Source organism: Microtus oregoni, unplaced genomic scaffold (genome assembly GCF_018167655.1).
Source record: "Microtus oregoni isolate MIOR12 unplaced genomic scaffold, Mior012 000058F_ref0000040, whole genome shotgun sequence".
Taxonomy (NCBI): domain Eukaryota; kingdom Metazoa; phylum Chordata; class Mammalia; order Rodentia; family Cricetidae; genus Microtus; species Microtus oregoni.
Window position 1 is genome coordinate 6,527,392 of NW_024543834.1, and position 27,444 is coordinate 6,554,835.

Here is a 27,444-nt window from a genome sequence, read left to right on the forward strand (position 1 = left end):
TTCCCTTTCTATTCCTTTCATCCTGTATTTCTTAGCATTGATGATCTTCTACACAGTAGTGCTTTGATCCTTCATCTTTATCTTTTCTAGATGCTCCATAGGATTCTGCTTATATGGTTACCTTGATGTTGTAATATAAGGCAGAGCTATAAAGGCCTACCCTAAGCTAATAGATTAATCTGTATTCCTTTCAAAATGCCTCACTTTATTCTCTTCTTCCCATATTTAGGTTTTTATACCACAGTTTTATATTTTAGATTGTGTGCTCATCAATAAATTATGTGTGTATTTAAGTTTACATGTTCATGTGACTAGGTCAATGTATCTATGGAGGCCAGATGTGAGTGCAAAGAGTCTTCCTCAGTGGCTCTTCACTCTATCTATCTATCTATCTATCATTTATCAATTTTTGAGATATGACCCCTCACTGAACCTAGAGCTTCTCAACTCCATTCACTTCTCAGCCAGCCCCAAGGATCCTTTTTTCCTCCCTAGTACTTGGATTATACATGTACATCAGCACCAAGCTTTCATGGGTGCTGGGGGATTTGAACTCAAGGCCTCATACTAGCATAACTGACTCATCTCTCCAGACCTTCTAATAATTTTAGTAGTGGTCTTCATAGTTTTTTCTTCTATTCTCCATAGTAGAGATATATATGACTTTAGTATTCAGCACTCTGAATTTGAATATATCCTGAGTTTTGTACTTCTAAATATCTTCATTATGAAGTAGTGTCCTTTCATTTTGAAGGAAGAGTAATCCCTTTTGTGTTTCTTACAAGTCAAATGCAACTGTGTGGGGAAAGGCTCCATATCTTCTTCATCATTAAGAAATGTTTTGCTGGGTATGATAGTCTTTGCTGTCACTTAAAGGAATTCACCGTGCTATCACCTGCACTACAAATCCTGTGCTTGAGAAAACTATTTAGAGGCTACATGCAAGGAATATTTTCTATTTTTCCATTCAAGAGTCTTTGATTTTCAGCAGTCTATTTATAATAAGCCTTGAGATATTCAAAAAGCTTAAATTTCTTGGAAAGCATTGAGTTTCACATGCAGCCATATCCTCAACTTACACTAGAGTTGTATTGCATCTCAACTAACTGTAAATTGAGAATATAGTAAGTGAAAAATACCTACAAGAAACCTGGACTACTGAATACCATTGCTTACTGACAAAATGTACTGCGGAGTATCAATCATTCTCCCTTAGTGCTGCATAGCTAAATGTGATGTGCTTATCAGTGTTGCTGCCTAGCACAAGACACTGTTATCCTAGGAAAAGACCAAAAGTTAAGGTTTCCCCTCATGTCTATTATATTAGCACCATCACAAAATTAAAAGCTCTTAAGTTGATTTACAATAAGTCAAAGACTTCCTGTAACTTAATACTAATGCTTGTTCAAATATTGGGAACTTTCTCCCATGCTTACTTAAGTAAACTTCATTTTCTTTTCTTTGGTCTTCTTAAAATTCCTAAAACTATAATGTTTTAATTTTATTAGTAACGTGTGATGAGTCCGAAAGACTTTTCTGCATTCTTTTCTCTCTTCTGATAGAAAAACCTTCTCTGCAGATTTTTTTTTTTTTGCTGATTCTCTTATTTGCATGTTTCACTTCATTCATTGTGTCTTGCAGCCAGCATTTCTGTCTGGTCCTCTTGGTTTTCACGAACACCCAGCATGGTCAGGGCTGCACGTCCATATATGCGGCTGAATTTTGTTTTACTTTGCTTTGCATTGTAGTGCTCGTAATCTAACTCTCAGCTGTGTGCATGCTAAACAAGTGACTCATTCTTGGCTTGTTCTCTCTCTCCTCTCCTCCTCCCTCTCTCTCTCTCTCTTTCTCTCTCTCTCTCTCTCTCTCTCTCTCTGTCTACCAATTTAATATATCTTGTGAACTTTTGCTTTCTTTGTGTATTGTGTTCCTGGTTCTGTCGTTATCCACCACTGTTCTCTAATACCTTACTTCCTTAGAGGAATTCTTTTGAATTCTTTGTCAGGTAATTCATAAATCACTATTTGATAAATGTCAGTTACTAAAAAAATTATTGTATCCCTTTGGTGGTGTCCTTTTCTGTTGCTGGGTTTTTTTTGTTGTCTTTGGGATTTGATTGTGTTTTTTCTTTTGTCCTCAGGATCCTGGTTGCTTTGTATTGATTCTCTGTTTTGATGGAGCTGTAAATTCTTCTACAATTTGCAGACTGAACTCTGTGAAAGAGCAACAGTTATGGCTGCAGGGAGAACACATAGCAGCATAAATTCTGTACAGTTATTTCAACAGAGGTTAGTATGAGCCAAAAAAACACAGTGGTCCTCGGCTTCAAAAGGAGGAGCTGGTTATACAGCTTTGGTGGAAATTCAGTAATAAAAAGATACTGGAGGGCTCTGAATTTTTGTCTCTGAGTGGGGAACTCATTATGAAAGTCATCCCTCTTTACTCTGGTTTAAGCTAAAAGGTGGCACTGGTGTTGACAGTGACAGGGTGTCTCAGCCTTGTCACCCCTAGTACAGCATAGAACATGAGTTTAGATCATAGACATCTGTGGGGCGACAGAGACTCTATACAGGTTAGTTTGTTTTGACAAAGCCCTGATGTCTAAATCACACTTAATTTACCTGTGGAACATTAGAGAAAGTGGGTTCCAGAACACAGTTGCTCTGAACTCAGAATGATGTTCCCCTGAATTAGCAATGACTCCCACATCTGAGGTTTGAGTTGACATCCGCAGTGCAGGCATGAAGGGAGAAACCATGATTTGGTCTCAGTGAGCATACAAGCATAGAGGTCTTAATGGTTGTATCCCAGGGTTGTGTGACAATGACCTTCTGACTCTGAGAGCAAGAGACGGAGCACAACAGTATATACAAAATATATAGCAGTGTATCCATGAATCTGTGATTGCTATGGATACCAATTATTTCAGAGAACAATGTTTTTGGTACCTTCTGCAGAGCAGGACCCTGGAGACTATAGAGACACCTACTACATGGCCAATACTGGTACTGCCTTCCTCTCTTCTCTTGCTTCCATCTTTGTTCTTATGCATCTCCAAATGTCTCATGTATTCAGGTCTCCACAGAGTTATTTTTGTGCAACTACTTCTTTTATCCTCCACTGTATAGCTGAAGTTCTTAATTGAACCCTTGAGCCTCCTGAGGCTAGTTTAATTCATGTATAACAATCGAATTGTAGTTTTGTGAAAAAATAAAGACTGCTATTTTCTACCTTACCACTTTGCTGATGTCACAATGTTCAACAAAGGTGTCAAGAAAATTCATTGTGGGAAGAACAATACTTTCAGCAAATAGGACTTTGCCACCCAGATATCGATATCTTCACATAAAAGAATGAGATTGGCCCCTTGGTTGTTCCAAATTCAAGCATCCAAAATGCATCACTAATCTAAATGGACCAGCTAAAGCTATAACAGTCTTGTGAGAAAATACAGTAGTAAATATGCAGATAGTAGCACACATCATCTTATATTCTGCCTGCTGTAAATCAGAATTATAGTGATGTCAATCCTTCCAGTGAAAGTGACAGAAGCGTGCCCTGCTATTAAGATTGTTTCCTATACTTAACCAGACACATCATCCACGGTGGCACCAGGGAACACTCTGTAGCTTTGTTTACATTGATTTTACACTAGAGATACTAACCTATAGATCTTTGCCAAGCTAACAAAATTATGACCTAAAATCATAGGGCTGACTATTTTACATGACTTTCTTATTACAAAGGAATGACTTAATGAGAAGAGAAATTGGTGGGAAAATTGATCCACTTATTCATTCTTTGCACATGAACCTTTAGTAGCACATGGAACATGCTTTCCATCAAAGAGTAGACACCTAAGCTAGACCCAAGTCAAACTGTGGAAGCTGTGTTTCACATTTCCTGAAGTCCTCGATTGCACTTAACCCTTCCAGATCAGAATTGTGAGCCTGTCGAGGGGTGTGCTGGCTAATGTTAATGGCCAGTTTAATAGACTCTAACACCATCTGGAAGACAGGACTCTGGGCATACCTGTGGGGGATTATCTTCACTACACTTATGGATGCCATAATTCCCAGCTTAATTATGAGTGAGATGATCTTCTGGGCAGCAGACCCTGGAATACATAGATGGAGAAACGGAACTGAGCAGGAATACGGTTCTTGCTTCTGGCTGGAGATGTGATATGACAAGCTGCTTTGGGCTCTGCCTTTCATGACTCTGCTGTCGCAGTGGATGTCACAGGTGCCTTTACCTGTGAGCCAAAACAAATCCTCCTCTTCTCGGGTTGCTTTTATCAACATATTTTATGGCAGCCACAGAAAAGAGAGCTAAAGCAAAGACACCGTGTGATTTATCTCCCAGTCCTTTGACCCAACAATTTTAGAGATCACATAAAATGATCTTAATAAATACTTGTTAAAAGTGTCAGCTTAGTCAGCCAGAGTATACTATCCTTCCCTGTGGAAATTTAGAAGCCTTTCTGTACCACACAGCTTTCTAAATTTAGCTACACACAAAGGAAGATTAATGTGAAGAGGAATTAGATTCTAGCTCGCACTGAGTGAAAGGGGCTGGGATTTCTGTGCTAAGGAGGTTTCAGAGTACCTTGGAGACTTAAATACTGGCTCTAAATCCTATAAACAAAAAACTCTGTAATATTGTTCACAAGTTTAAATAAAACATATATTAACAAGAAATATCAATAATAATTACTGCATCGCTACTAAATTAAGAACATTGTCTAGTTTCTACATTTTTCACCCACTTCTTGCAATAACTTGTGAGATAGGGGCCTACTACCATTTTTCTCTTGTTATTGATAGAACACAGAGGCAGGAAGAAATTTAGTAACACATCTCACTAGACAAAATGTAGAGCCAGAAGCAAAAACAAGGCTTTGTGGTACCATTATTAATGAATCTACCCTCCAGATCGTGTCTTTTGGTGGTGGTAGCAGTGGTGGTGGTGATGTTGATGATGGTACAATATATAAAATCGTTCTTTTGGTGGCTTGACATATTTATGGGCAGTTCCTTCTAAAAGTGATCTCTAATTTTCACAGCAATCCATGAATTCAATATTTCCATGTCTATTTTACAAATTGAGGGCCTGGAGAGGTGACTCAGTGGTTAAGAGTATATAGTAATCATGCAGTGGACCAGAGCTCAGTTCCCCGTGCCCATGCAGGGATCTTATAACTATCTGTAACTTCAGTTCCAGGCATGTTCAATATCTCTAGTCTCTATGTGCATTCATATGCATGTGTACATGCATATACACATAATACACCCATACATTCAAAATAATATAAATAAATATTTTTAAAGTTAAGGAAAAAATTATGAACAGCATAAGTAGCACAGTATTACAACACATGCACATGGTATAAACAAAGGTAAGGTCAAATGACATGTCAATCCCAACAAATGCCATGCTTTCAATACCACAGGCATCCTTGGTTATTTTCTATATCTCCCCACTGGGCATGATGGTATTATTCTCATAGCCAGCTGGTCTCTGTCTCTGTCTCTGTCTCTGTCTCTGTCTCTGTCTCTCTCTCTCTCTCTCTCTCTCTCTCTCTCTCTCTTTCTTCTATTCAGTGTAGCTTCAGCCCCAACCACAAAGACAAGCTTGCTTTCCCCTGAGTTCATTATAATGATAATCCCTCATGCCTCCTCCCTATCCTTATGGGTAAAGCTTGCATAACTCTCTTTCCCAGATTAACTATCTCAGGGGAAGCCTTATTGTAGAACATTCCAGAGTTTTTAACATGTAGAAATATTCCCCCATTGCCTGCTTCTCCTGTGACTCTGCACAGTAGAAGATACTAAAGACAGTAACACTCTGAGCCAATTGCATCTGACTCCACACATTTTCGTGAATCATTTTGTCAGGACCAGTAGCCAACACATCCTTTCAATACAAGGTTCCATTTGAAGTGTTTAGGGTAAAGACCCCATGAAGATGGTCAGCAGGTCAAGGAGGGTGAGGGTTCTGGCATCACAATAACAATAGCCTAGGAATGAGCTACTGAGTTTCCAAACCCTTGAGAACAGAGAATGAGTCTAATTTTCTTAGCTCTCCATAAATTTCTTTAGGTTGAATAACATAAAATTCAATAAGAAGAATCCCATTTTTTTTCCATACCTTTTAACATTGCTATAGCATCCAGTTGTTCCGCTTGTTCCTTGTCAGGGAAGACATCAATGTTGTGTGGAGTTGGATCATTACATATGAGCATTTGAGAAGACACTATGCTTTTCATAGTTTTTGACAAGACATTACAATGAACTTTTATATAAAGTCAAGATAATTCTCAATATTATTAGAACTGGAAAAAAAAACCCTAAGACATAGCTAAGATACCTAGGGAGTGATGCAACCATATGGAAAAAGTCAACCCACAATGGATGAGATACACCCCAGGGTGGAGTGGGTCTAGGGAGAAATAGTTTGTGACTATCTAATTTATGAATTTAGTCGCTAGAATAATCTGGAATATAGCAGTTGATAAGAAGAAATGCCCATCTTTTCCTTCTTTCTGAACCTTATATTCCAATCAAGAAAACAATATAAAAAATTTGCTCTCCCCTCCACATGATAAGAAGAAAATAAAAGGCAGAGTAGCCAGTAAGTTATTATCAAATGCTGCTCTTAGCACATTGAAACAATGAGGGAAACACAGAGTGTTATTTTCCAGGTCTGGCAGGAAGGGTAGGAGTTGATATGCAGAGATCTACTCGTCTTCTTCTTCATAGGCATTGCCATCTGTTCACGGAGATGCTCACAAGCACTTTTCATTGTTAAGAGACAACGATCCTTTCTCATAAAAAAAGAAACCAAAGATTGCCAAGGACCTACACATAATTCAGCACAGAGCGAGGCATTTTTCAACCCTCTTCTGCAATGTCGTTTCAGTTATAAACAGTTCAGAGGAAAAATATTTATGGTCCTATGACCTCTCCCACTGGCCTTAAGAAGAAATTGAATTTCCAACCAAATCCATTTACAAGGAAAAAGCGATCCATTCTAATAAAACTACATGGTAAGCACATTAAGTACATGGCGAAATGTCCTCTGATGAACGGGAGTAGCAGCAGCCTTAGTCCAAGTTAAGGTTGGCTGCCTCTGGTTTCATTTGAAAATTTCCCAGCTGTCAAAGCATGATGGAGACTACAAAGAGATTGCTTTAGAGTTGGACACATTCGCTTAGCCCATGAACCCAATTTCAGTTTTGCACTAAAGCTATAAAGCAATACATGAAGAAGAAAAATGGCCAAGATAATTTAGAACACTCTTCAACTTCTAATTTACATATATATATATATATATATATATATATATATATCCCTATCACCAGAATTAATATCAAGGGTATACCAAAGATTAGTAATATGATATTTATCTCTAAGAAATATTTTCTCTATTTTGAGAGGAAGACCATCTTATACTCACAGTGTAGAATATTATGAAACACATGTAATGAGAAGTTAAAAATAGACCTCCACCTATAGGACTAAACTTGCCAAGTTCATATGAGCATCCAAATGGCATTAGAATGTAAAAATGTGAATTAAATTATTTTCGGTGAAATAAAGAATAAACTTGAAAATTGAAAATGGGTAGGGAGCAATGAGGCACTAAGAACTATGTCTTTGTTCTTGACTTGAGTCAAGGGTTATTGGAGACAGGCATGGAGACGCAGAATAAAGTGAGAATCAGTAGAAAGTATGACTTGAACTGTGAAGGATGACTTTCCTATAAAATATTCAAAGTAGCAAAGCAGAACAGCATACCCACACACATGGAGTCCTGCCTGAGTATATGCACTAAACACAAAGGACATGCATTGTCTGTAACTGTAACAGTATGATTAGCCAGGATACCTTTTCTCTCTGTTTTCTTTCTGAAAAAGCCAGCTAATAATCCTTACTATTATACCAAACTCTGTAGCGAGCTGCGTGGTGTCACACCTGATGGAGATGTATAATCAACTCCTGAGATGGCTAAGGCCTGACCTATGCTATGATTACGCAATGATTATCAGCTGCCTGCATATGCATGAACCTATGGGCAGTGCCCACCTGGAAGTTCGGGGTTAGAGAGAGAGAGAGAGAGAGAGAGAGAGAGAGAGAGAGAGAGAGATTGCTGTGAATAAAGTTTTGAAAACTGCTGCAAAAAGAGCTCTGGTGGTCGCGTCATCCTTGCGGGATGAGGGTGGCCGTGACAAAATTCTAATCTTGTTCTGTAAGAAGAATATGGTACATTTTTCAACATATAGAGTAAATACAGCAATAATTCAAATACACAATGACTTAGAAAAAAAGTAGCCTTAACTTATACCTAATTGTTAGATCAATTGCAGCTGGCTTATCACATTTATTTTCAGTTGTCACAGATGTCAACTCTGGAATATAGACCATAAAAAGGTTCAATTGGATGATGATAGATCGATAGATAGACAGACAAATAGATTGAGCTAGATGATAGATTATGATAGAAGAGTAATAGATAGATAGAAGAATAGATAGGTGGATAGATAGATAGATGATAGATAGATAAGTAGATAGATAGATAGATAGATAGATAGGAGATAGATAGATAGATAGATAGATGAATAGATAGATAAGTAGATAGATAGATGAATAGATAGGTAGATAGATAGACAGGTACATGCATACATACACATGCATACCCTTTATTTTATATGTGCTTGTGTATATAAATACACACTTTCTTTTCGGAAAGAGTCAGTTTATCTCGCCTGCTGAGTGGAGTTACACACTGCTTCTATGTTCATTAGTCCAAAAGCTCATCAGTGATGGTGCATCTGGGTGAACCACAGCCAGCATAAAAACAAAAATTTAGTTTGATAAACATGTTGACTAAAAAAATAAAATATAAATAAAAGAGACACACACAGAACACATATACATGAAAATATCAACCCCCAAATTATGAATTATGAATAAGGTTATGAATTGACGTTCTGTGACATAGTAAACAACTAACTTAGAGAAGACAAGAAAAGGGTTTATTTATCAGGGAGAAAGCATGTCTCCAAAAAGAAGACAGCAAGAAGTTGCTTCTTTTTCTTACACACAAGTGCCCTGGCTTCTCGAGATGTTAGAAACTAAATTCCTTCTACATCAGTGAAAAGAAAAAGTACGCCTATGTGTATCCTGGCAACAAAGAAAGATCAATTTCTCCAATAAACATTAGCAGGTGACAAGTAGAGTAGGCAGAATTTGTCAAGGAAAAAACTTCAAGTATCAGGAGCAACCTAAACAAACAATAAATAAAGAAGATGCCCATAAGAACATTCTAGAAGGAGACAAAATTTTAATGAAATTAGAATCCTAAATTGTTGTGTAATAGGAAACCTAAGGGGGCCTGTTCCTAATGGATAGATATGTGTTGTATGGTTAAATTGTTATTTGCACATAATTAACCATTATTGCTATAATTCAGAGCATAATAGAGAAGATGAGCTTGGGGAATTCAGAATGCAGTTGGTAACTCAATGAGGACAGGAACAAATGCTAGACCAAATGACACAATGGCCAAATGTTATAAGAGCAAAACATAGAAATCAGAAATCCTCTATCCCTCTGAGAATATTAGATAAAAGCCTTTTTGATTTGGGTAATTAACTGTAAATAAAATTTAAATAGCTAATCTTTATTAGCAATTCATAAATAATCTTTTATGCCAGTGCCTCTTGAAGGTAGTCTATATGACAGAAGATAAGGAATATTAGCGTTGCCTTGGCAGATCTGGGAGAGAAGAACTCACCATGAGTAAGACCTGTGAAATGAACAGGAGCCTTGCCAGTACTAAAGATGGATCTCTACCCCCTTCCTAATGGAGAGATAAAGAGGAAATTTGGGAAAAGAACATTCATACAGTGTCAATACATTATCTCTCAAGACTAATTATATTACCATAACCCTGTCTTCTGTAAAAGTGGTAATCATCAAATTAGATATTCATTTTGGTTCCCCACTCAATAATATCACACAGACTATAGGAAATAAAAGGACCCGTGGGTAAGAATGGTGTGCAAAACATCCATAGCCAGCAATCGATGAACCTCTACCAACTTGAAAGAAGGAACAAAAAAGTAACTAAGCTATAAGTGTTGCAACCTTAGCAGCTAGCTGCAGAAGAATTTCTACCCTGAGATAAATCTTCTCTCCAAATTATCATTATCAGATAGAGTCCTGAAAATCTTGTAGCTTGTTCCTAAGGAACCCAATAAACCCTGATTCCATACCATATACCATACTAATATTCTTCATGAACCTCTTTTTGAGATGATATAAAGCTAGCATTAATCTCAGCTCAAGGACATAAGCCTACACACAAGTGCTGCCAAATCTATTTGTAAAACTTTCAGTTACACTGATTTCAACCACAGTACTACTTTCCATAATATACAATTGATTTTTCTTCCTTTGTTTTTTTTTTAAACATGTATCCTCTTTCATGTATCCTCTGCACTGTCCCCAGATAGAACTGACAAAAGTATTAGTACATTGCATAAAAGAAATAATGGCTGCAAATAAAATACACATTTCTCCATAATACACTCAAAGCTTATGAGAAGTTGATCTCAAACTTCGTCTTCCTATCCTTTATGTCATTCCTACTAGCTGCGTTGTTTCCCAACTGAGACAAGTGGTTAAGTTCCCCTATCCATACTATTTTGAGTAGGCATTTGTGCCGTGTTAAGGCTAGTTGTGTCGCCTGGCTCTCTGGTACCGTAGACCCTTGGTTTTAGTTCTTTGTTACTCATTACACTATATTCTAAGAGGTTTATGCTTTTTCTGCCACATGGGCTTTGGGCTCGACTGTGTGACTCTTTTGGCCAATGAAACATAAGCAAAGGCAGCATTTCCTTACAGAAAAAGTCCAAGAGTTAGGACTTCATCATCCTTTTGCTATGAGAACAGCATGTCTCAACTAGGGGCTGCCTCCTCAGCTTACATAATACACTGAAGCTGTGTGGTGCAGTGCTACCAAAATCTGCACCTGACTTAAAGATGAGCTAGGTGACATCGCCTACGTATCTTAGCAAAATCACACTGCTATAGCTGCCTGGGTGAATTAATTCCAGAGGAAAACTCCAGAGCACCATCAATTCCAGTTCAGTCTATAAATGTCACATTCCTTACATACCTTACTATCACTTTAATAGCTTACCTGGGTTCTGAATACATCTTCCTAATTCTCTCAAGGATATCTGCTTGCTCAATAGTTCATGTGTTTAGCAACATCAGGAGAAATACGAATAGTCTGGAGGTTCGATCACACCTTATCGTACCCAATCTTTCATTAACACTTATTTTCTCACACGTCCTTCACCCCCAAAGCGTTGACCTTCCCCACCAAATGTGAATACTCAAGACCTCTATGGCATATAACAGCCTCACCGAGGCAAAGTGTTTGTTGTAAAAGTCCTACCATTTATATTTTGCCCAAAATTTTACTTCTTATGAAATCATTTTTATAATGCTATTATAACTGTTGTTCAATCTCAGGAGATTATACCTCATACATTCTACGAACTTTTGACTTGATGTCAAGGCTTTTGATGTCTTTTATCTTGTTCTTTACGCTTTATTTTGTCTTTAATCTCTAGAAATAAAAGTGCCATGTTCATCAAATACTAAGTTTATAAAGCTCATAGCACAGTGCCCTACACACAGTGGATATTCAACAATGACTGTGGGTGGATTATGAGAGAGAACATGAATAAATGAGCACAGTTATCAACTAATGTGTTAAGAATCACAAATCATAAAAAAAATAAACCAGAATTTTAGCCCATGACCCACCTGAACTTCTAACCACTTGTGCCATGGTCCTTTGGCTATGGCAAGATGTAAACAGAGGCAGAATGAGTAGCAATAATTTTAAAGACAAGTTAAACAGCCAGGCATTCAACCCCTTTCCTGAGCTTCTCTCAGTGTAAAATTTTACTGAGGCAGCCAATGATAGCCCGACACAAACCCTGACACTCTCAAAGTACAATTTATGCCGGAACATATTTTGCTTGTATATATAAAACTGCAGATCATACAGATTTTGTAAACCTACAGGTTCCGGGGACTGCAATATTAACTGATGCTTCAAAGTAAGAAACTTAGCCAGCCAATTGGATCTTCCTTATCTGCAATGATAGATGACAAGTTGTTTCTGTCTGATAAACAATGCAACTTCTTTAGTGTTTACAAATGCAAAAGCAATTATGCCTTTACCGCCATGTCAAGTACTCCATTTCAAAACCTTTTGGTCAACCTTTATGGATGCACAGGTTGATTGTTCTGTAGTTGCTGTTGTCAGTGGCTGGAAAGACTCTTTATTCTCCCCTGACAGCACAAGGTTTAGGATCAGGTAGACTGTATAGATGTTTTTGGCCCAATCACTTATTAATTGTGTGAACTGGAGCAAGGCACACGTATTTCAAACTCACTATCTCTAAGGTAATGGTTAATAGTAAACATGAGCATGGGATTGGAGAGATAGCTGTCCATAAGGTGCTTGCCGTGCAATCATAAAGACTTCAGTTGGGGTTCCAAGCCTCCACAAAATAAGTCATGTGAGGCAAGGCACATGTCCAGTCCCAGAATAGTGGAGGCAAAATGACAGGAATACACCCCGGAGCTAGCCCAGGGAGCCTATCTTAATCAGCAACACCCAATGAGAGACTCCTGTCTCAAAAAATAACATGGAGAGCAATAGAAACACTGAACATGGACTTCTAGCCAATAAGCAAATGTGTACACGCACACCCACACATACATGAACATGTACACAAACACATGCCCATCTATACATATATGTGTATGTAAGCAAGCATGTGTATACTCAAATAAAAGAACTGAGTGAGCAAATGAGGCTAGGATGAGATGACAATAGCTTTTCGGCTCTATTTTATGACACCTCTGCGGTAGTCAAGTAGAGGAAGCCCCCACCCCCTCTCTATTTAAACCACAGAAAGTCAGCTTTTAAAGTTGCAGATCCCAGACTAAGGACCAAAATTCTCAACTCAACTATCCATCCTTCAGCAATGCAGTTCTTCCTTTACAATCATCCAGTGCTCCAGCAGAAGCCATCTGGAGACAGATTCTTTCAGCTAATCCCTTCCATCATATAAGAAAATTATCTTTCCTTCCCAACACTTGGAAATTGAGGCCCTCAAAGTTGAGGGGAGCCACAGTAAGGCCTAAGAAGAATGCCCCCCCCTTCCAGAGAGACACACCTCTCCTGCCAAGCTAGGCACTCTTCACAATCTTGTTTTCTCCAATATATGAGATATCATCTTTAATTTAAAAACTGTTTCCGTTCCAGATTACCTATGTTCTCGCAATAAACATGCCGCATTCTCATTTTTCTCCAAAGATTGAAACTTGTGGCTCAAGAAGAAAGTGCAGATTTGAAGTCTTATCGGATTTTCAACAGAACCTGTGTTCCTGTTCCTAAGACTGCAGGGAGCACATTGCCCTAAGACAGCAGAGAAAGTCACCCTGACCCCAGTAGAAGAAGCTAGAAGGAACAATTGACCTTCCCTGAAGGCACTGAATATGTTAACAAGCATTGCTTCCTTTTCTACTATCAGAACTGAATTTCCTCCCATTTGAGAGCTATCTGAAATTCTCACTATTGATAACATGATTCTTTGTCTCTTCTAGGCTCTGGTCAGGAAGGCATTGAGATATTCTCTAGATTTAGTGAATTTATTAAGCTATTCACTTATTTTTTGTTTTGTTTTTAAAAAAGAAAACTGTCGTTTTCATTTTACATACTAATTCCAATTACCACCCCCCCCCATCACCACCCACTCCTCAGAGAGGGTAAAGTACATTGTTTGGGGGAAGGTCCAAGACCCTCCTTACTGTATCTAGATTGAGCAAGGTATCCATTCAGAGAATGAGTTCCCCCAAATCCAGTACAAGCAGTAGAGATAAATCCTTGTCCCACTACCAGTGGCCCCCCAGTCTGCCTCAGCCATACAATTATTATCCACATTCAGAGGGTCTAGTTTGGTCTTATGCTGGTTCCTTCCCTGTCTGTCTAGAGTTGGTGAGCTCCCATTAGCTCAGGTAAACTGTTTCAGTGGGTGTCCCCATCATGGCTTTGACCTCTTTGCTCATATTTTCACTCCTCCCACTCTTCAACTGGACTTTGGGAGCTCAGCCCAGTGCTCTGCTGAGGGTCTCTGCCTCTGATTCCATCAGTTGTTGGATGACGGTTCTATGGTAGGTGACATTAATATATTCATCAGTCTGACTACAGAGCAAGGCCAGTTCAGGGAGACTCTCCTCTTTTGCTTGGGTCTTAGCTATTCACTTATTAAGTGGGCAATAAGCACCTATGGTTACAGACATTAGAAAAGGATTGTCTTATCAAGATAGAGATTCACTTTGATACAGAAGTTGCAGCGGCATTGTAAGGTTACCTGTTAGAATAGATGAACATAGCACCACCAGTTCATAGAAGCCTTAGCTGGTCAAGCAGCCAGGCCTTGATACTTAACTAGGTAGGTGGAATGACTTCCTTTTTTTTCCTTTTTTCCTCTCTCTCTCTACCTTTTTTTTCCTTCACTCTTCTCTCTCTCTTCTGTCATTACTCATTGCCTTTCCACAAACTATGAAAATTGCCAAAATGTTCATTTTTTTTTCCAGAATGAGTAGTCTGGATATTCTCCACATTATTCCAATTTCTCAATATTCTCAGCTACTTTGTTTCTCAGGTAAACTTGAACAGAAGGGAGGGTTCACTTTGAAATGCATTGTTATTCCCAAGACATTCACACAGGAAATGAGGTTTAATTACACAAACAGAACTCTTGTAAGGACCTTAGGAACCAATTAAGACTGAGACTGTTAAAAAGAAAACAAAAATGATCTTCCAACGACTTGGAAGAATAATAGTAAGTTATTTTTTCTTAAAGGGACCAGAAATAGAAAGAACAATATCCCTCCCAGGGTGAATTTGTTCCATTGTAGTGTTGCTTTCTTCTCCTTAATTCTGCAAATGGGACAACGAGGACAGGAGTTTCAGGAGAACAAACCAGGGATGTGTCTGCATTTCTGGAAATTGGCTACCACAATGGTGCAGCATCGGTGTGGGAAATCCCTCACAAGCTAGAAAAATGATATTCTCAAAGGTAAAATGCTTCATAATATGCCCTTATTATTATTATTCTACTTCAGATGTTTTATTCAACAGCTAGTCTCAAATACTCCACAGCAGTCACCAAGATGGGCCACAGATGTTCCTGTCCCTAGGTTCCAAGTTCCTCTTGTGCCTGAAATCTTCCATACTCCGCTAAACACAGACATGAGCTAAATGCCCAGGCAATATCTACATTTTTATTGCACTTTGCATCTTTTTATTGCAAGGACCCTGCTCCAGTGGATCAGCGATCCATCCCCTTCCCTTCATATGGATTACTCTCAACACAGTGAGGAAGAGCACATTCTCCTGTGAGTTCTTCATTCAAAGGGTAGTTTAATGTATTCATGAGGTGCATTACCCATTTCAATGCATGCAACCCAAGTAATTAACATTTTTATGGACTTTAATTTACTTTTGCATTAGAATTTTATACCAGGCTTTCTTTTGGGCTATCAACCAGCTCCTAAATCATGACACAGAGACTTACTTAATGTTAGTTATGAATGCTCAACTTTATGTTATGCTTGTTTTTTGCTAGCTCTTATAATATAACCTGTTTCTCTTCATCTATGTTTTGCTCCAGGGGTTTTTACCTTTCTTTCCTTCTGTATATCTTACTTTTACTGCTTCTCCTGTCTGACTGGCTGATAGCTGCCTGGCTTCTGCCCCCTGGCGTGTCCCTCTCTTTCTCCCTCATTCTCTCCCCCTTCTCTCTTCTCTTTCTTCTCAAGCTTAGATTTCTACTCCTATTTATTTTCTCTGTTTGCCAACCTGCCTATCTCTCTCCTGCCTAGCTCTTTGTCAGTCAACTTTTTATTTGACCAATCAGGTGCCTTAGGCAGGCAAGGCAAAACAAGTGCAATATGACTTTACATAATTAAACAAATGAAGCATAACCAAATGTAACACATCTTTACATCAATAACAAAGGCAACATAAATGTAACCCTTCTTCACATTGTTAAAGTAATATTCCACAGCATAAACATAACACATCTTTACAAAGGTAAATATTCCACAACAGAATTTATCTTACACTAAAGTTATAAATTATCACCATTCTTCACAGTAGAATATACAAGTAAATTCAAATTAAAACTACTTGGAGATTTCATCATGTCCCAGCCATGTTCTTACTGGTATGTTCTCCATGACTTGCTCAGCTTGTTTTCCTATAACAGCCCACACCACCTGCTCTGGCTGCCACCACCAAGAGTGGGCTGGCCTTCTCTCATTAATCATTAATAAAAAGAAAAATGCCTGCAGTTAACGCTGATGGAGGCAGTTCCTCAATTGGGCTCCCCCTTCCCAAGTGACCCTAGTTTGTGTGCAGATGACAGAGACTAGCCAGCACACATCCTTGGGCATGTGGGCCTGTGCTCTATAAAAATAGGTGAAAGAGAGGCTGAGACAAAGACAGGAAGAAGCACTCCTCCATGTATTTGTTTTGAGTTCCTGCCTGAGTCTCTGCCTTTGCTCCTCCACTTGTTGGACTACAACCTGTGAAATGAAATAAATTCTATCCTCCCTAAGTTGGCTGTGGCCAGTATTTTATCCCCGCAACAAAAATTAAATTAGGACATTGTTTCAGGTGGGAGGGAAGGGAAAGAAAGGAAGGATGGAAGAAAAAACAAGAGAAAGAAAGAGAGAGAGAGAGCAGTCATGGAAAAACTCAGAAATAAAAATTTTAAAACCATGAAAGTGGGATCAATGTCAAAAGATAGAGAAATCTCAATAAATATAGGAGGAGAGAACCTTGATGCTATCACATATTTCTTCTAGAAAGTGCTCAATAAACTTGCATACAAATTCAAATTAAGTCAAGTGAAAATTAGAGAAGAATCCATTTATTGATAGGCAGGTATTAACTCTACATCATCTAAAACAAAAATTGAAACACAATAAGTATTGTAATTACCTTAAAATAAACTTTGACCTGTAGTAATTCAAACAGTTCTGTAATGATGTTGGAATAGTAAAATGAAATACACCAGGAGACGCAGTCAAAACTAAAGAAACAGGTCTATCTATATAAAATATGAGAAATCAAGTCCAAAGAGAAAAAAGTAGATGTACAAAAAATGAGTTGCTAAACACTGCCCTGGTCAATAGAAGGGGCAATTCTTCACACAAAGCCCAACTATGTGTCACATGACCAGTGCTTCAACAGTTCAACCAATTGGGCCAAATATTAAGTTCTGTCTCATCCTCCAGTAGCCAACTGTCCTCTTGCCAACTCACGACCACTTCCATCACCCCAAAAAACTGTGCAGGGAAAATGCTTTCACAGTCATCAGTATGCACAAAACGTTTTTCAAGAACTCATCAAATTCCAAAACACAGATACATTTTTGTACTCAGAGGATAAACGTACTTATTTCTTGTTGGCAACAAGGTTTTGATTGTAATTGTTATTTTTTTAAAAGTCTGCCCCATTATTTAAACATATGAAGCAGTTCCCAAATAACAGTTTCAGTACATAGATACATGAGACTGCAATTGTCCTTACCCTGATTGATTATCTGTTAGAGATTAATAATAATAATTTAAAATTCATGGTCCAAAATTTCAATTCCTTAGTTACCAATATGGATATGTGTCATATATCATATTTCTATTGTATGTTTAGAGTAAATCAGTGAAACAAAATGTAATCCAATTGGAAAATGGAAAATCCATTAAAACAGGTAAGTTATAGTGAAGAAATAAAGATAATTTATATTTAAAGATTAATTTTTATTTATGCTTATATGGCCCTCCCTCTCCTTCCTGTTTTACTCTCCTTTGTTCTCTCTCTCTCTCTCTCTCTCTCTCTCTTTCTCTCTAATTTTGTCTACCAGAGGAGGATCTTTGATCCCCTGGAGTTGCTGTTATAGGAAATTATAAATCACAATAAGTGAATGCTTAGAATCCAACTCACATTCTCCAGTAGAGCACAGTGAGTCCTTACCTGATGAGCCAGCTCTATGAAAACTTTTTTCAAATTTTTTCTATTATAATTATAACTGTTAAAAATATTGATTATAAGTTACATATGTCTTTATTTTTTGAGATTGTAATTTAATTACATTTCTCACTTTCCTTTCCTCACTCCAAAAATTTTCATGTACACCTTCTGGTCTCATTCACTTTTGTGGACTCTTTTTTCAGTAATAGCTACTGCATGTATATAGTTGTTTTAGAAAAGCTTTATTTTTATTTCATCTATGTTTATGTGTATGTGTGTGTACCTGTGGGAATGTGAGCCACCTGCTACCCAGGCAATGTATATATTAATAAAGGAGGTGGAAGAGAAAATTGAAGTGTTTTTGACTTTCAACCCCATATCTTAAAATCAAAACAGAAAGCAATATGTATCCCAGGATGTTAAGAAATATTTAGAGTTTCTATTACTAATTACTCACAAAAACTTTATGATGACAATTTGTAAAGTGTAGTGTATGTGAATTTTGGATCCATGTTTTCTCTTATAGAACACGTTCCATTGATATACGTGCTCAGAGTAAAACCATGTTATGTGCAGTAAATATATTTGCTTTGTCATTAAAGTAGACAAATTAGACCTAAATGACTGTGTACCACAGAGGAATGTGAAAATAAAGCTCATAAGGGAGACAGACTTAGTTTGTCCATAGCATAAGTAAGCCAGTTCAATAACACAGCATCATTATTCCGGGTTCCTAGAGCAAGGCTACACACTGTAGACTCTCCTCAGATTTTCCCATCAACCCCAGGCTAAATATGCTCCTTTCTTTGCTGTCATTCTGTTTCCTAACAGGTGGCCAGCACCCTCCATTTCTGTGCCTCTGTGGTGGCCATTTTCTGAACACAGGAGCAAATCACCAAGAGGTTACATGTTTCATATACATCTTATTATTTATTCTAAAAGCAATCGGGAATGACTATACTACAACCGTTTTAGAGTTCTCAACTGCTCTCCAGGGGGATTAAGCATTTTGCTAGGACCTAATAAGCAGCAAAAGTTAAGATGGGAGAGAGACAATGATCTGCCTCGTGGCAAAGTTCAGTGTATTCTGAAATTTACTTTAAAAAGCTTTATGAGTCACGAGGCGTGGAGATGGTCTTTAAAAGTGGTTAGTTCTCATAACCTTTAGCTTTTCTTAAATGCCCCTTTCTATTCTGAACCGAATAGATTTAAATAATAAAAGTCATTAAAATCAGAGGGCCCTTGCACCCATTTCATCTAGCTACAAGGCATCTCTCTGCTATACGTTGCCCTCTAAATAGAAAGTGCTTTAGATAAAAAAATTAATAGCTGAAATAATTATACAGCTTCTAGGTGAGTCATTCTGCAACTTTTAGTCTTTGGGAAGATTCCACATTTCTAGTTATTTTCTATGCAATGATTTCCAGCTACCCACTTACATCCTTTTTAAAATCCCATCTCGCTATTAAGCACTTTTTTGCAATATGGCTGATTTATATTTGCGTCAAACCTATATTTAAAATTCACACTAATACCAAAGATGCATATTAAAAAGTTTGCACTTGAGCCTTTCAATAATTTCATCAGGGATATTACCATGTTTAGCCAAATAGTACCCTGGAGACAGACTGAATTTGAAGCAAAAGACATGGTGAGTCAATTAAATTAAACAAATATTTATTGCCTCTTCTTTCTTTTATCTCAAGTTCTGACTTGACTTCAAGGGCATAAGTGACTACTGCCTGCATTTGAGTGAACTGCCTACTTAAAAGGTTTTTCAGCTGATAAATCGAAACATAGTGTAATAAATACCAGTAGAGATGTGCATTGCTCACAGAGGCAGCAGAGTTCTCAAAGACATTCAGAAGGTGAGGAATGGTACTAAGCAGACTGCTCAGACATGATGCTTTAGCTAGATTTTGAAGGATGAGAGGGGAGAAGTTGGCCTGTGAAGATGGCCAGGATGGATTCCCATTGATTTTTGATCTTTCCACTTGACCGCCAGCTTTGATTGGTCCCAGTGGTCACAGATGTCCCACATGCAGCTCCCTCCCCTCCTTTGTAACTTTTCTCCTTGTTCAAGTCAGAAGCATGTGCAGACATCTCCCTTGCTGGTGCTGTGCGGGTCCTCTTATGTCACTTCCAAATGCTGTTACTTTGTGGTTACTTCCTCTCCCTCAACTGTGCATGAGTCTCTGCTCCGCCCTGCTTTTCTGTTCTTTTATGCTTTGAACTACTTTTTCTTCAGTTACAGGAATGGTTACACTCTCCTCCTTAATACACACTAACCCCTCTAAAAGTACAATGGGGAGTTTATTTGTATCAGCCTTCCCTTCTTCATCCCATCCCTCCACAGATGCTAGCTGCAACATTAGCCAATTAATGACCACAGTGTAGAGTTTTCAGAAACACATCCCAGGAAGGAAACTTGAAAACATCTCGGGAGAGATGCTCACTTCTTCACTCCTGCAATGTACCTCTTCTTGATGAGAGTTAGAGCTCAACTTGTAAACAGTCTCTTATGATTTGGATCATGTCACTCAAAAGTTCTCACACTCAAAGTTTAATGCCCAGGGTGTCAAGAGGTGGAAGGTGGAACCTAATGGGATGCCTTTAGGTCAAAAGGTCCCTGCTTCTGTGGATGATGAGAGCAGTGAGTTCAGCTTCCTGACTCTTCCTTATGCTCTTGCTCGTGCCTTTCCTCATATAATGAGATCACAAGACCCTCACTGAATGTTGTAGACGTGGACTCCTGCTTGCTGACTTCTGAGACTCCACATCCAGAGCTACACAAACTTCTTTTGCTTAGAACTTTCACAGTTTGAGGCCTTCTTCCATAAGAGTGGAAAACGAATTCAGACAAACCCCAAAGGGCTATGTGCTGAGACGGCAACCTTTAATTGAACTCTCTCATAAGGAATTGTCCAATAGTGTTTAGTTTCGGACTTTCAGAGATGGGGAAAAGGAATAAAGGTCCTTTCATGATTTGTCCCCAAGGCTCACACTTGTAGCAGTAGCCTTATCTCAAGTTCGACAATAAAGAAACTCCCGACTCTGCCTGGAGTCTGACGAGGGGAAATAAAGAGACCTGAGCTATTTCAAAAAAAAAAAAAAAATCCATGGAAAAAATGATCCAAAACAAACAAACAACAGTAAAAGGAGGAGAGTTAAATGTTTCTGAGTGAGAAAGAAGAGAAGTAACGGAGGACGGACATCAGATTTGGGGAGAAGCAGAAACTTTGGGAAAATACACTACACAAAAGAAAAAATGGTTCTTCTTTTCCAGCAAGGAGAAGAAAAGGCACAGCCATGAGTGTAGAAGCATAAAGACGTTTGGATGAAGTCAGACTGGATGCTAACCCAGAAAAGAACTTCTAAATAACCAAGTATCTCCGAGGACCCTGTAAATGAGCCTTCTCCCTAAAACACTGAAGTCTCTGTTTCTTCTCAGAATTCCCACGGTGAAGAAAGGTGGTTTTCCCTTGCCTTGCCTTACATAGTCATTGTCAGTGAAATGTGGTAATGCAGTCCATTCCTAATTTTTCTTTTACTATGATGCAGAGTCTGCAACTCTATTTTAAAAGTCTTAGCAATCTGCTAGAAACTAAAACAAAAATAAATAAATAAATGCTATCAGAATTTAAGGAACTTAAAATTATTCATTCTTTTCTCATGCATTGAATAGCTTTTGCATAATTAAACACATCATGACTACTAAGAAGGGAGGCCCATTAACGCAGCAAAGTGGTTGGTACATTAAAGGCCATCCCTTACTCGGTCTTTTCACTTCCAAGTCTGGGTTGACTTTTCAGTTCTGTGTGTGGAAAATCACAGAGAAAAGATCCATGTGTGGGCTGTACTGAAATCACATTAAACTTCTGCCTGCTGGAATATTGAAGATGGCCCAGAGAATCCCTTGTGAAACCTCTGAAAGAAGATAGTAAAAGTCATTAAAAAACAAAGCAAAAAACAAAAACAGGAGGGCAGCATCTGACAGGATGTAGTGATAGGAGCATCCGGCTGTGTCCTGCCACCCGGTTAGCTTTACCCGAAATAATTACACAGAAACTGTATTCTTTTAAACATTGCTTGGCCCATTAGTTTCAGCCTCTTGCTGGCTAACTCTCACATCTTGCTTTAACCTATTTCTAATAATCTGTGTAGCACCACGAGCTGGTGGCTTACCAGGGAGATTCTTAACCTGCGTCTGTGTCAGGTGGGAGAATCATGGCGAATGTCTGACTCGGCTTTCTTTCTCCCAGCATTCTGTTCTGTCTACTCCACCCATCTAATTTTCTGTCCTATTAAAGGGCCAAGGCAGTTTCTTTATTTAACTAATGAAATCAACACAAAACAGAAGACTCCCACATCACTGTCAGTAATATTCAGTGTGAGGCTGAAGTTTTATTCATCTTCCTCTTAACATGAAGTAACACATAATGTTGTGCTCTGAGCTAGGAAAATATTGAAAAAGTAAGCTGTCAAAATGTCTAGGCAACAAATAAACCCATAAGTAAATACTAGCTTGATTAGAGGAGAAGCTTGTGACAGCCCTAAGCTGTTAGACTGGTCTGTGGAGTGGCTCCCATAGCTACCCTTCAAGAAGCCACACTGTCAAAGGATATTCTGTCTCAAGCATATGGTTTCTAAGATCGATGTGGGATCCCTTTCTGTATGCTGTGCATATCATTGGTTAATAAAGAAGCTGTTCTGGCCAATGGCTTAGCAGAATAGAGCTAGTTGGGAAAAAAACTAAGCTGAATGCTGTGAGAAAGAAGGTGGAGTCAGAGAGAAGCCATGTGGGAGACAGATGCTGGAAATTTACCAGGTAGCCACAGCCTTGTAGTGATCCACACATTAATGGAGATGGGCTAAATTAATACATACATATATATGTATGTATGAGATATCCAATAAGAAGCTAGAGCTATAGAGCTAATGGGCCAAGCAGTGATTTAAATAATATAGTTTCTGAGTAATTATTTCAGAGCTGAGCAGCTAGAAACAAACAAGTGACCTCCTACAACATTAAGGTCACCCTCTCTAGGCAACCAGAAGAAAGAGCATGAAGGAGCTCAGTATTTACACACTGGGTCTAGAAATGACAGATTACACTTGCTCATCTTTGCCAATCACATGGCCATACATGGGCCTGAGTGTGAGCTGCCCGACCTATAATTACAGAACAGTTAGCCATGTTCCAGAAGCTAATCAATGATACTAAAAAGGGAAAGCAAACACTTGAAAGAACATACCATCCCTGCTCCCCTAGACCAACTCCAGTAAAACTTGCTATGCCTGCTCCCTCAATTTATCCCTGGGTCTTCCCATCCTGACTACAGTCCCATAAGTGCTTGTAGGTAGTGGCATGTATAATTAGATTTAACAATATGTTTGTGACCCAATGGGCGTGGAGGGTTCCTCTCCTCTCTATTATTTGTGGAAAAAAAAGAAGTGATTCTTGAAAAATAAATCTGCTCATCTACTTGAAGATATGGAAAGTGTTCAGCAAATTTCCAATAGAATTAACACAACCAGGCTCACTCACACAAGCAAAATTTATTCATTGAGGATAAAAGATAGTGATATGAACACAGCCTTTACTTAGTCTAATTCAAACATCAGGAGTAAAAAAAAATAAAGGGTTAAATACTTGAATCTGGCTAGGCAATGTTCAGAGGTCAAAGACTTAGAAAATACTCTAGAACTATTGTTCATGGTAACCATATCCCACCCAGTAGCCATTCTGGGCAGGCTCAGCTTGACTGTGACAACAGCTTCCTATGTGGCTTCCCTCTGACCACTCTGAATGTTACTGGTCTGCAGAAAACTCTTAAGACTTTGAAGAGCTTATGAAATAACTTTCCTAATACAAAAACCTGCCTTGGTTCTGCTTCCTGACTCTTAGGGAGGTTCAAGTCTGTTATAAAAACTGCATTTCAAGAATTCTTTTGTGCCCTTCTTCTCTACCACAAAGTTGGAAAGGCAAAAGTAATATATTTTAAGATACATTTTTATTTTTAAGTCTCTCTGTGTATGCATGTGTGCATGTGTGTATGTGTGTATGAGAGGGTATGCATGTATGTGTGAGTGTGTATGCATGTGTGAGTGTGTGTGTGTGTGTGTGTGTATGCATATACATCAGTACAGGTACCTGAATAGGTCATAAGAAGATCGTACTGGCTAGTTTCGTACAAACTTGAAAGAGGCTAAAATCACCTAAGAGGAGGGAATCTTAATTAAGAAATTGTCTCCATAAGATCAGGTCATAGGTAGGTCTACCTATAAGGAGTTTTCTTAATTATTGATTGAATGGGGAGTACCCAGACCACTGCTGGTAGCATCATCCCTGAGCTGGTGGTACTGGGCTCTAAAAGAAAGCAGGCTGAGCAAGCCATATAAATGGCACCCCAACGTGGCCTTTACATCAGTTCCTGTGTCCAGGTTCATGCTCTGCTTGAGTTCCTGTCCTGACTTCCTTCAGTAATAGACTATAATGCAGAAGTCTAAGCCAAATAAACCCCTTCATATCCAACTTGGTTTCATCACAGCAATTTTAACCCTAACTCAGACAAAGATGCAGTGTTCATTGGAGCCAGAGTCACAAGCAATCTGTGAGCCACCTGACATGGTGCTGGGACTCAAACTCAGGTCCTCTTTAAGAGGAGCAAGTGCTCTTGACCACTAAGCCATCTCTTTAACCCATGAAAAAAACAATTTAAATCATCACATTGTGTAAGTGGGGGAACCCCCCCCCATATGACTCATCCTGTACTATAGTTTGCAATTTCTTGCTGCCCTCAATAAAATACTTCCACATGATCTATGCCTCAATGCATAAATACAGCAAGGTGCAGGACTGTTGTTCTGCACAGCACACAGAGCACTATTTTAAAGCCCTTTTCTGGAGCATAAATGTGAAATACTAAAAAAAAAAAAAATTCAAATTTTTGATTTTTTTTTTTTTTAGAAATGAAGAAAAACAAAAGTACCGATTATGCTCAATGGACTTTAAGAGTGCTTTTTTTTTTATACTAACAGTGAACATTTTTATTGCATTAGGGGCCTAAACAGTTTGTCTATAACCTTCCTTCCATCTGCCTAGAAATTAGGTATTACTGTATCCACCAAAAGAGATATTCACAGTCAGGCAACCATTCAATTTCCAAGTTGAAGTCCTTGGTGTTTTGATTATTACAAGCATCCTTGTTTGTTTCCTGTCTCTTAGGTACCAAGGAGCCCAGTTGGTGTAGCACATGAGCCTCTCAGTGTTTGGGTAAGACCATAAATGAGGATGCTGTGTCACACATAGATTCTGACTTGGTGAATACAAAACAACAACAGCAAAGCCACTAGCAAATATTTATATTGTAAAACATTCTGAGGAAGAGAAGACATCAGGAGAGACACATAAAAGAAAACTGAGTGTCTCAACCAACATTTAGTGAGTGTCTATTTATGATAAGCCTCATGGGACATGGTAGAAAGGACAGGTCACAGGCCCAGCATCTCAGGAGGAGATGAGGTCATTGCAAACACCCAGGACTGAAACATAAAATCTGACAAGTCTGCTCACAGGAGAGATAGATGCTACCCATTTGCAGGGATGACAACTTCCTTCTGGAGAAAGTTACCTTTGAGGTGGGCCTAGAGGTTTCACGCAATGCTTAGGACTGCTAGCAGGATGAGTAGATGTTGCTTTCATCTCAGGGAGCATGGGGGTCCATTTTGCATGAGAGAACATCCACAGAGCTGAAAGAGTCCTGTACATAAATATGCATATGGGCATGTATTGGTCATATATGTGTATTTACACACACACACATACACACACATCACTATGATTTTTTTACATTAGAGAATTTTTATAGACTCTACTTTTCAGTTAGGTTACTATATAATTTATATATATATATATATGTTATATATAAGATGTTATATCCATCTTCCAAGAGAAATTCAGTAACCAGTGAAGTTAGGCACTAAGTAAGTCAATGTGACCAAGACCCAGCTGAAGACTCTGGTGCCTCCAAATGACACCTGCGAGTATTTCAAAACTTTCAGAAAGGCCTGTGGGAGGTTACAGCATGCTTATGTAATTCTCACTAGAAAAGAATCCCATTTGGGAATGGGTTAATTGAAGGCACAGTGGGGATTGATCTTTCACATATTTAAACTCTGAGGATGCATGGGATTAGGATTGAGCACTCTACATTCTGAATTTATATAAATCCAAATTATTAGCACCGTTCAACCGATAGTAATTAGTGTCCATGCACTTAGGGGCACAATTTGACCCCCAAAATGGCAGCAAAGCTACACAGGGAATTAATAGAGTGAATTATGCCATGATCCTGCCCATGGTAAAATAGTACATCTTCCATTTTCCTACGTGGGACAAGTTACTTGACATCTCTGTTTCAGATTCCTGGTTTGTAAAACTTCAGTGATAGTAGCAGTACTGACATTACAAGGCCATTACAAAGATTGCAAACCTCTTACACATAATAACTAGAAAAATGCCAATCATTAGAGATGCCCAACAAATGTTGACAGTAATGCTTACAAATCCTGGAGCATACAAACATGCAAACCTTTCTTAAAGAGTAAGAAACAGCTTGTGTAATTCATTTTGAACTCACTATGATTTCCAACATAGTATGATGGGCACCTATAAAAGAAAGATCTGTAAACACAACAACTTTTACTCAAATATAAAAGTATCTTCTTCTTAGACTCATATTGTGCCAAAGATATCAAAGTGCTGAACAGTCTTCAGCTCCTAGAAACATAGGCTTTGGGTTAACTGTTTCCTCATCCTACACACTGTAAGTAAACAGGTAGATGTCATTGTGCCTTTTTTAATGTTAATGTAAGAATTCGTCTTGGAGAAAAGTATAACTTGTGTGGAATACCTTTCCTCCTACACTTGCCTAGAAACACTGGTGTATTTTGGCGGGGTAACTAAACAGAGATCTAATGATACAGATAAGGCATTTCCTCAAAAGGCAACCACCATGCGCAACATTCCAGACCTAGCAGCAATAAGCAGAGATCATGGTTAATCATAAAGGCCACTAGAAAAAGGGCATCATGTTAGGGATCAGAAGACCTGGACACAAGAACATCCAGGATTCACAAATGCCATTATTGTTTGGCAGCATCTTGTACACTGCAGGTATTTAGTCCATGTGAGTAATACACAAACCCAAACCTGATTAGCAAATATGTGAGAGCCAGCCAATATTAATAATGAAAAAAGGCAGACACAACGGGCAGAATGAAATCAACTTAGAGGCGAACACCGGA